The sequence below is a fragment of the Gracilinanus agilis genome, chromosome 2, assembly GCF_016433145.1.
Source record: "Gracilinanus agilis isolate LMUSP501 chromosome 2, AgileGrace, whole genome shotgun sequence".
Lineage (NCBI taxonomy): Eukaryota > Metazoa > Chordata > Mammalia > Didelphimorphia > Didelphidae > Gracilinanus > Gracilinanus agilis.
Window position 1 is genome coordinate 712,575,869 of NC_058131.1, and position 12,184 is coordinate 712,588,052.

Here is a 12,184-nt window from a genome sequence, read left to right on the forward strand (position 1 = left end):
TCTTGGGGTCAGAAGCCTTCTGTTTTATATGATCTCTAAACAGGAAGAAAAAAAAAACAAACAAAACGAAGCCAAATTTATAGAGCCTATTAAGCTGGATGCTGACTGATGCTATAACTTTCCTGCAGGAATTAAGGTATAGTGAGTTATGGAGAGCTGGTGACAAAGGTGAATCCATGAGGTTGATCAGAAGGTGGTCTAATTTCTGCTTGTTGCTGCAGAACAAGGCTTCATAGCAAATCCTCCTCTACTTGGTCACCTCCTCTACTTGAAATTATCAACTAAGTAGCAACAATTATCTTCTTTACACTACACAGAAATGAGAGGGTCTAAGGAAACATCAAAAAACATACTTGAGAGTTATTGCTTCCACTGAGAAAAAAAACATCAGCACATTTTCAAAACCATCTAATATTTTGTGCAAAAGTGCTTTCCTAAGCTCATAGTGCTGAATAATTGTAAGAGTAAATTTTTTTTTTTTTAGAATTTCTTTTTTTTGTTTGTTTGACATTTATTGTTATGACTGTTGATTTGTTCATTTAGGTAACATAGATGCTGCTAATGGACTGGGAGAGGAGGAAAAAGTTTCTTCTTTCCTCACTAGAACTCCATAGGAGAGCTCACAGAGTTCCACAGTGACAGGAAAACTCTTTGGTTTCTTTTCTTAAACTTACTGAATAGGCAGCTCTTCTAGGCTTACTTTCTCATCACCTCCAACACAGGTCCTAGTGCCTTGGAAAATAATAATTGGAGACTGTCTTTTCAAGTACAAGGCCACAGGGACCAATAAAATGCTGTATTATCCTATAGCATGAGTCACTCAGCACACTTCTTTTCTCCAGAATAGTCATCCCTTGAAGAAACAAGTGGGACTCCCTGATTGTTCCCAACCTTACTCTCAAGGGTGAATTTTTTAAAACATATCAACAGAAATTATTCCAAACAATATGAAATGAGGAATATATGTACCAAGTTAGAAGTAGATGTCAGGAAAGTCATTGTCTAACCTAAATATTTAAAAGACATTTAGGGAGCAGCTGGGTAGCTCAGTGGATTGAGAACCAGGCTTAGAGACAGGAGGTCCTAGGTTCAAATCTGACCTCAGACATTTCTCAGCTGTGTGACCCTGGGCAAGTCACTTAAACACCATTGCCTAGTTGTTACTGCTCTTCTGCCTTGGAAACAATACAGGGTATTGATTCCAAGATGGAAGGTATGAGCTTAAAAACAAATTAAATAAATAAATAAAAGACATGTATAGAATGTAGAAATAGTGACTGGTTAAAGAAAATGGTTCTAAAAAGTGCCAAAGCCTTGTGAAACTACTTCAGGAATGATAAAAATCCTAGGTTTGGTTGAGGCTGTTCCTGAATATCTGCAAAAGAAATATATATACATACATATGTATATAAATATTAATATTGTTGGGGAAATTAGAAATTATAGGATCAAAGTAGTCAAAGGACTAATCAGAGATGATTAGGCAATGGATAGTGAAATGGACAGTGGACAATAATGGCTAATGAAAAAGGCAAGTCTACTAAGCTATTTTCTTTTTTGGTTTCCCATATTCAGAGAATCATTATTCAACTTGAGAAGACAAAACCAAAATTAATTGTACATATGCATAACCACTAGACAGAGCTGGGAGGGGCCATAGAAGTCATTTAATTCAATCATCTCTTTTGCAGATGAGAATAAAGCAAAACAGTGTCAAAGAGAAGTGTCTTGATGAAGGTCACATGGATAGAAGTGTCAGAGGGGAGATCGGAAACCAGATTCTTTGATCTGAAAGACAGTACCATTTACATTTATCATGATTTCTACAAATATATTGAATTAAGCATTCTTGTATCCAAAGGTAGTAATGTTATTTCCTTTTTATTTTTTTTAAACCCTTATCTTATGTCTTAGAATCAGTACTGTGTATTGGGTTCTATGGCAGAAGAGTGTTAAGGGTTCTGTAATAGGGGTTAAGTGACTTGCCCGAGGTCACATAGCTAGGAAGTGTCTAAGGCCAAATTTGAATCTAGGACCTCCTGTCTCTAGTCCTGGCTCTCAATCCACTGAGAAACCCAGCTGCACCCTTCTTTCTTTAATTTTTTTTTAATTTTTTTTCCAGACTATATGTCAATACAATTTGTTAAAATTGTTTTCTGATATTTTTCAATCTGCAATTTCTTCTTCCCTTCCATATTTCCCCTCTCCTCAAGAAGGAAAGAAGGTTTTAGATGTTATCTATTATATGATATGTTATCATACAATAACTTTTTCATGTTTGTCAAGTTATAAAATGATACACTTATTGCTTATACTAGAGAAAATTCATGGAGATAATAAGGTGAATAATGGTATGTTCCAATCTGCAATTAGACTGTCTATTCCTTCTATGGTGGTGGATATCCATTTCGTCATGAGCCTCTCGGAGTTCTGGATCCCGACCTTGTTGATAATAGCTAAATAATTCACATTTTATCATCATAGACTATTGTTGTTATTGTGTACAAAATTATTTTGGTTCTGTTCACTTTGCATCACTTCATGTAAGATATTCTAGGTTTTATCATCTTATTCATCATTTTGTATAGCACAATAGTATTCTGTTATAAACATTAACCACAACACATTAGCCATTAAGTTTCTATTTCTTTGATGCTACAAAAAGAGCTATTATCAATATTTTTGTACAAAAAATCTCTTTCCAGTATCTTTCATTTCTTTGGGATGTAGAACTTGTAGTGGTAATCTTGGATTAAAAAGGTAGGGATAGTTTTATGGCTTTTGGGGTATGGTTCCAGATTTCTTTCCAGCATGGTTCACATTAGTTCACAGCTCCATAAACAAGGTGTTAGTGTCACAATTTTTTCTACATCCCCTCCAACATTTATTATTTTTCCTTTTTTGTCATATTAGCCAGTCTAATGAGTATGAGGTGGGACCTCAGTATTATTTTAATTTTAATTTTTCTAATTAAGAGTGATTTGAAGCATTCTTTCTGTTGTTTTTAAAAATGATGAGGGCTGATATTAAAAGGGAGAATAGTATTTTAATAACAGCCATTGCTGATAGAATAAATCATTAGACCAAGCTCCTGTAAGTATTCAAACTGCTGCCTCAGTCATTTTACCTTTCATATCTTCGAGTGCCCAGGTAGCTAAAAAAAGCCTGCCTCTCCTGACTCCAGGAGTCTTATCCCCTCTCTTATATCATTACGCTTCCTGTCTGCCTCCATTTTTACAAGAGGAATCATGGGAAATGTAGTTTTCAGAAGTCCCCTAAAATGTTCACAGGAAGTTTGTCAAACGCTATATTGATACATATATCGAAGCTCAATCCTTCCAAATAGAACCCCAGGTGATTTTAACTAACACATTTCATAGGACTAAATACAGTTTTAATTTCTTCATATGAAAATTGCCTCTCATACCATTTGATCACTTGTCAATTGGGAAATGCATTATAGTCATACAAATTTGCCTAAGTTCTCTAAATATTTGAAAAATGAGGCTTTTGTCAGATATATTTTCAGTCAAGATTTTTCCAATTTTTTGTTTGCCTTTTGATCTTGGTTGCACTGATTTTGTTTATATAAAATCATTTAATTCAATATAGTCAAAGTTATGTACCTTCTTACATCTTATAATGTTATTTATGTCTTATTTGGCATAATTCTTTCCTTATATATACTCTGACAGGTAAATTATTTTGTACTCCCCTAATTTGTTTATGGTATCATCCTTTATTTCTAAATACTATGTCCATTTTGACTTTACCTTGATATCTGGTGTGAAGTACGAACCTATTCCTTGTGTCTGCACTACTGTTTTCTAATTTTCCCAGCAGTATCTTCCAAACAGTTCTTCTTCCAAATGCTTGGATCTTTGGGTTTGTCAACACCAGGTTACCATGGTCATTTACCGATATGTGTTGAGTGTCTAAACTATTCCTTTGGTCTATCATTCCATTTTTTATCCAGTATCAGATTTTATTGATTATAACCACTGAAATAATGTAGATTCTTGATGGGATGGTGTAATAATATTGAGACACCAAAATTTTTTTTGGTTCCTCTGTACCCTATAGTGAAAAGGCCTATGAACCTCCTCTCAGTGTTCAGACAGCAGTTCAAACTCCCAGACAGGGTTTAAAAATAGGACAGGGATTTATTTTTAGAAACACGGTAAGATGAAGGGGAGGATTTAGGAATTAAGATTCCCTAACTGTAAGGAATCTAGCTCATGTCCCACCTTCTAAGATCTCCACAGGGAGATTTCTTCAGTTTCTTCCACCCTCCCTAATTCCTATTCTGTCTAACTTCCCAGAACTGACTAGCTACCTGACACAATTTAATCCTCCCAGATTACTTTTGTAGGATAAACAGGTCTTCTGAGTAGCTTCTGGGTGAACCCTTTATATCAGGGTTCAACCCTAGTAGGATTAGGTCCAAGTTGGCTTTTGGCCTTCCTACCATAGGCAGTTTGTACAGGCTTGTCTGATCACAGGTTTTCTGAGTTGGCAGGTACTTCCCGCTTGAAGGAACACTGATGATATCAAATCAATGAAGAGTTATTTCCAGTCAGGAACAGCAGGGATCAAGGTATTTGGTTCTAGGGAATAGGAAACCCAAAACCTCCTCAGTACTGAAATAGAGAGTAAGTCTCAGCTCCAGATAGTTCAGAGGATGGGAAGTCTAAGAGTCTCTCAGTAACTGCCTGTGTTCTCTTTTATCCTCTTCCCTGTATTCCAGAACACAGCCTCATCAGTTCCACAGCATGTGGTCAGGTCCAGCAAACCTCCCTCTTTGCAAAACCTCACTCATCTGTTTACAACCCATTTCTCTTCTTCCCCTCTTATGCCACTTTGTAATATAGCTCGATTTGTGGGAGAGTTAAGACATACACACACATATAAAGCATGTTCCAACCTGCTTACTGCAAAAGACAAGGAAATGGGAAGACTTGACTGTTAGTGACTTAATTTGGAGAATCATATCATTTAATTTCAATTTAGTTTTTGGTTTGACTTTCCATGTATCCTTGTTAATAACTATTTTGCATTATGATCTGATAAGGTCACATTTATTATTTCTTTCTTTTTGCACTTGTTTGCCATGTTTCTTTGCCCTAGTACATGGTCAATCTTTGTGAATGTTCCATGTATTGCTGAAAAGAAGATGTATTCCTTTTTGCCCCTATTTATTTTTCTCCATATATCTATCAACTCTAATTTTCCAAGATTTCATTTACTTCTCATCCTTTTCTTCTTTTTTTTGTTTTTGGTTTGATTTATCTAGATCTGATAGGGGAAGGTTCAGGTCTCCTACTAGTATAGTTTTACTATCTAATTCTTCCTTGAGTTCTATCAATTTCTCCTTTAGAAATTTAGATACTATACTATTTGGTGTATACATGTTGAGTACTGATAATTCTGCATTGTTTATACTGACTTTTATCAGAATGTAATTACCTTCCTTATCTCTTTTAACCAGATCTATTTTTACTTTGGCTTTGTCAAAAAATCATAATTGCAACTCCAGCCTTCTTTTCCTCATTTGAAGACCAATAGATTTTGCTCCAGCCTTTTATTTTTACTCTCTATATGTCTTTCACTTGTGTTTTTCTTATAGACAACATATTGTAGGATTTTGGTTACTAATCCACTCTGCTATTTTCTTCCGTTTTATGGGCAAATTCATCCCATTCACATTCAGAGTTATAATTATTATCTGTGTCTTTCCAGACATTTTGATTCCCTCTCCTTGTCCTTCCCTTTCTTCTTTCACTATTTCCTTCCATATGAGTGTTTTGGTTTTAATCAGTTACCCTAATCATTTCCCTTATTGTACTTCCCTTTCTTCCCCCTCCCTTCTTATTCACCTCTTATTTTTCTTTAGGGTCTTTTTAAGCTATGCCCCACCTTCCCTCTCCCTCCCTGGTATTCCTTCCCTTCCTACCAGTCAGTTTCTTACCTTTCTACTTTTCTATAGGGTGCAATTCAATTCTATCTCCCAATGGATCTGATTGTTCTTCGCTCTTTAAGTTAGTTTCAATGCACTTAAGAATTAGGTATTTCCTTTCTCCAACATCATTGCCTTTCCATTGTATTGGTCTTCTCCTATGTTTGCCCCACACACTCCTTTATGAAATATAAATTTACTACATTTTTTCAGTTTTCCCATTTTTCTTAATATTATCTCCTTTTCTTTAACTCTAGTTTTATATATATACATATATATGTATATATGTATATCTATGCATATCTAATTATATATATGCACACACTCACATGTATATCTTGACATTTCAGCCTATACAGTTTGTCCCTGTTCCCTCTAAGTATACCTCTTTTAGCTACCTTGTTAATAATAACAATTTCTAAGAATTACCAATATCTTCTTTTCTTTTAGGGATATAAGTCTATTAAACTTATTGGGCTTCTTAAAGAAAAAAAATTTCCCTGCTTTCTTAATTACCTCATGGTGATTCTCTTGAGTTCTGTGTTTGGGCAGCAAACTCTCTGTTTGTCTGTTTTTTTTTTCCTTTTTGAATGCTTAGAAGTCTTCAATTTTGTTGACTGACCTTTCTTTCTCCTGTAGGAACATAGTCAGTTTTGCTGAATAGTTAATTCTTGGTTGTAGACCCATCTCTCATGCTTTCCAGATTATTAAATTTCATGCCTTCCTGTCCTTCAATGTAGATGCAGCCAGATCCTGTGTAATCCTAACTGTGGTTCCCTGATATCTGAATGACTTCTCCTTAGCAGCTTATAATATTTTTTCCTTGGTCTGGTAGATTTTTAATTTGGCTATAATATTCCTGGAAGTTGTCAATTGTGGATTAAATGTAGGAGATGATATGTGCATTCTTTCAATCTCCATTTTGCCCTCTTGTTCAAGAATATCAGAGCAGTTTTCTTAGATAATTTCCTGTAGGATGATGTCCAGACTTTTTCTTTTGTCATGATGTCCTGGTAGATCTTAATTTTAGAAAAGTTAAAAATAATAAATCTCTGGAGAAAATTGAATGGGAATAGAAAAGAATATACCTTTTTTATAGCAGTACAAAATAGCTAAACAAAAACTGGCCATTTATTAGGACACAAAAACTTCAGAACCAAATGCAGGAAAGCAGAAATAATAAATGCACCTTTTTTTTCAGATCATAATGCAGTAAAAACCACAAACAATAAAAGTACATGGAAAGACAAATAAAAAATTAATTAGAAACCAAATAATCTAATGCTAAAAAAGTTGTGGGTCAAAGAACAAATTATAGAAACAATCAATAATGTCAATAAATGATAATTAGGAGTCTACTTATCAAAATTCATGAGATATAGACAAAGCAATAATGAGGAGAAAATTATATATCTAAATGATTACATTCATAAAGTAAAGAAAAAAAAAACAAATGAGTCAATTTCTCATGTAAATGAAAAAGAAAACTAGAAAATGAACAAATTAAAAATCCCCAATTAAAGACTGAATTAGAAATCCTAAAAAGTAAAGGAGAAATTAATAAAAATTGATGAAACATTGAACTAATAAATGAGACCAGGAATTTGTTTAATAAAAAATAAATAAAAATAAATAAAGTAGAACTTTGGTTAATCTGATTTGAAAAAAGGAAAGAATATTAAATTATTAATATCAAAAGTGGAAAAGGTGAAATCACCATCAATGAAGATAAAAGTAAAGAAGTCTTTATCAGTTATTTTTTTCAATTATGTGAGAATAAATCTGACAATTTAAGTAAAATGAGTGAATGTTTATAAAAATAAAAATTGCCCAGATTAACAAAAGAGAAATGGAATATTTAGATAATCCCATCTCAGAAAAAATAAATTAAGCAAAAAATCTCTTAACTTCATAAAAACAAACAAACAAACAAAAAGCAGGCCAGATGCATTTACAAGAGAATTTTATTAAATATTTAAAGAATAATTATTCCCAATACCATATAGACTATTTGGGAAAATAAGCAGAGAAAGAAACTTGCCAAATTATTTTTATGATACAAATATGTTACTATTTCCTAAGCCAGGAAGAACTGATTCAGGGAAAGAAAATCATTAGCCAATTACATTAATATAGTTGCAAAAATTTAAAATATAATACTAGCAAAGAGACTAGAGCAATATATCACAAGGATCGTTCACTATGAGAAGGTGAGATTTATTTTAGGAATACAAAACTATTTTAATATTAGGAAAACTATCAGCATAATTGACCTTATAAATAAGCAAACTAACAGAAATCACATGATTATCTTAATAGATGCAAAAGAAGCCTTTGACAAAATGTAATACGTATTCCAAGTCAAAATACTTAAAAGCAGGAATAAATGAGATTGTTTAAAATGATAATTAGTATGTACCTAAAGACATCAGCAAGTATTATCTGTAATGGGGATGAATTAGAAGCCTTCCTAATAAGATCAGGGGTAAAGCAAGGAGGTCCATTATCACCTCTAATATTTAATATTGCATTAGAAATGCTAACTTTAGCAATAAGAAAAAAATTAATTGAAGGACTTAAGTTAGGCCAAGAAACTAAACTAACATTTTTTGTATATGATATGTTGGTATACTTAAAGAATCATAGAGTTTCAATTAAAATAGTTAAAATAATAACTTTAGTAAAGTTATAGGAAACAAAGTAAATCCAAATAAATCATCAGCATTTCTATATACTACCAATAAAAGTACCAATAAAGTTCAGCTCTAAGAGATAGAAAGATCAATTCCATTTAAAATAACTCTAGACAATATATAATACTTAGAAATCTATTTACCAAGATAAACACAGGAATTCTATGAATACATTTTCAAAACCCTTTTCACAGAAATAAATTCAGACACTAATAATTGAAAATATTAATTTCTCATGGGTTATCATAGCTAATATAATAGAATGACAATTCTACCTAAATTAATTTGTTTATTTAGTATCATACCAATCAAACTACCAAAAGTATTTTATAAAACTAGAAAAAAATAACAAAATTTAAAGAAGAAAAGGTCAAGAATATTAAGGGAATTGATGAAAAATAATTGAAGAAAGGTGGACTAGATCTCCAACTATACTATAAAGCAGTAATTATTAAAACAGTCTGGTACTGTCTAAGAAATAGAATGATAGAACAATTAAATAGGTTAGATATGCAATATACAGGTATAAAAGACCTTAGCAACTTAGTGTTTGATAAACCCGAGGACCCTAGCTTTGGGGATAGAACTCATTACTTAATAAAAATTGTTGGGAAAACTAGAAAAAAATGTTTGACACAAACTAGATATAGACCAATATCTCATACCCTTTTTCAAGATAAGGTCAAAAAGGGAAAAAGTGAAACTAATATAAAAAGTGATATTATGTGTAAATTAGGGTAACATAGAAGAGTTTACCTGGCAATTCTATTGAGAAGGGAAAAATTTATGACTAAATTAGAGATAGAGAACATTAAAAGATGTAAAATGAATTATTTTATTATATTAAATTAAAAAGCTTTTATACAAAAAAACCATTGTAACTAATATTCTAAGGGGAAAATAGCTTGTAAAATATTTTTATAACAAATTTCTCTGATAAAAATTTCATTTCCAAGTCTAGAGAAAACTACCTCAAACTTATATGAATATGTCATTAGCCAATTAACAATGGTCAAAGAATATGGACAAGCAATTTTAAGATGAAGAAATCAATAATCATATGAAAGAATGTTCTAAATCACTCTAGATTAGGGAAATGGAAATTAAAACAACTTTGAGGTATCACCTCACACATATAATATTGGCTAATATGACAGTAAAAGAAAGTGAGAAATTTGAAGGAATGGGCAAAATTGGGATGATAATGCATTGTTGGTGGAGTTGTTAAGTAATCCAAACACACTGGAGGGCAATTTGGAACTATGACTAAAGGGCCATAAAATTGAGCAAAGCCTTTTATCTTGAAATACCACCAATGGATCTATATTCCAAAGAAATTCTAAAAAGGGGGAAAAGATCTACTTGTGCCAAAATATTTTTAGAAGCTGTGTGTGTGTGTGTGTGTGTGTGTGTGTGTGTGTGTGTGTGTGTGTNATTTTTAGAATGTGTGTGTGTGTGTGTGTGTGTGTGTGTGTGTGTGTGTGTGTGTGTGTTGTGGCAAAGAATTGGAAATTGAGGGACTGTCCATCAATTGAAGCACAGCTGAACAAATTGTGTTATATGTTGGTGATAGAATACTATTGTGCTATATGAGAAATGATAAGCAGTATAAGTTCAGAGAAAGTCAGAAAGACATACATGAACTGATAGAGTGGAATAAGCAGAAGGAGGAGAACATTTTAAACATTAACAGCAATATTGTATGAAAGTCTAATGTGAAAACTTGGTTGATCTCAGCAATGCAATGATCTGGGACAATTCTGAAGGACTTGTTACGGGGAATGCTGGAATGCTGTTCATGTCCAGAGAAAGAACTGTTGGAGTTGGATGCAGATCAAAGCATGCTATCTTCCACATCACTTCATTTAAGGTTTTATTTTAGGGTTTTGGTTTTGAGTGTTCTCTTAAACGTCCAATATGAGATGTGTTTTTCATGATTATACATAGATAGCCCAACTAAAATTGATTACCATTTCTGAGTGGAGAGAAAGAACAGTAGGAGGGAGATGGTTTGGATCTTATAATTGTGGGAAACATATATTGGGTATTATTGTTACATGTAATAGGGAAAATAAAATATCTTTGAATCAATAAACAAATTTGAAACAAATAAAGAAAAAAATATACAAGGTACTCACCAACTTTATCCCTATCTGTTGGCCAGAAAACAAAAGAAATAAAATAATACAAAGTAAAAAATGTGATATATAATGAATCAGAAAAGAAGGCATGGTTTATTCATGGCAATGTTCAACAGATAAGACAGCTTCTGTTAAATATCCTCTTTCCCAAATGCTCAGAGAAATAACACTCTGTTAGAATCTCATTACTGTAAAGTGACAAGATGTCAAAGTAATAATCAACAATGGATAATAACCATCTGTTGCCTGTATGGATGGACATTTCAATTCCACAAACTTTTATTAAATATCAACTATGTTCCAGTTACTTAGCTAACAAGCATTCAATAATTGTTTGGGATTCAAAGAAAGACAAAAAGTGATCTCTTCTCTCAGAGCTCCTATTTTATAATGGAGTCAACATTAAAGGGCAGTGAGGTAGCAAAATGGATAGAGTACAGTGCCTAGAGTTAGAAAGACTCATCTTCCTGAGATCAAATCTGCCCTTAAATACTTATTACCTGGGTGTTTCTGGGCATGTCTCTTAACCTTGTTGTCTCAGTTTCCTCATCTCTGAAATGAAATCAAGAAAGAAATGATGAACCACTATAATATCTTTGCAAAGAAAACCCAAAATGGGGTCATGGTGTGTCAGGACAAAAAAACAGTAGAAAACCAACATTAAAATAACTATTAGTGTAGCAATCTGTACACCATCATGAAAGTAATTTTCCTATTTTTTCAATTGAATTCTGTGTGTGTGGAAACTTGCAGAACACATGCATACATGTGAACAAACACATACACAATGTAAGAATTAAAATTTAGTTATTTTATCTATATATTAAAATATGTGGCCGCCAGGAATCAACAATTCAGGTTGATTCCGTAATTAAATCAGACCCAAGTCAGCATCGGGTTGAGGAGTTTATTTACAATCAGGAAGGTAAATAGGGATAAAGAGAAGAGGGAGGTTAGAAATCTAAATAAATGAAGCTGTAAGCCACAAGGCCCAACAGCCAGATAGGCAGAGTTAGAATTTGCCCTCTAGGCCAAGGAAGCCAGCCTAACTTATCCACGTGACAATACAGGAGTGTAAGCTGTCTGTGGTCTCAGGAGATGCTTCTTCCTCCAGTTCCAGACAGCAACTCTCCCCACAGGAAGTTCACTCACTTACTTAAAGAGATAGTGTCTTTCATCACTTCCTGTGGTCCACCTCTAATTCAAATGGACAAATGGCAGTTTCTACATTGATTTGGACTGCCCAAAGGGCAGTTCCTTATTCTTGATTTGTTACTTATTGTCACGTGTGGGTAACTCGTCTCCCCTCCCCACTAAGGGAGGTGGGAGTGACATCATTAGCACGCCTGGGTTGAGTAGATTTTTTTGACTATTAATGGGATCGAGCTAATTCT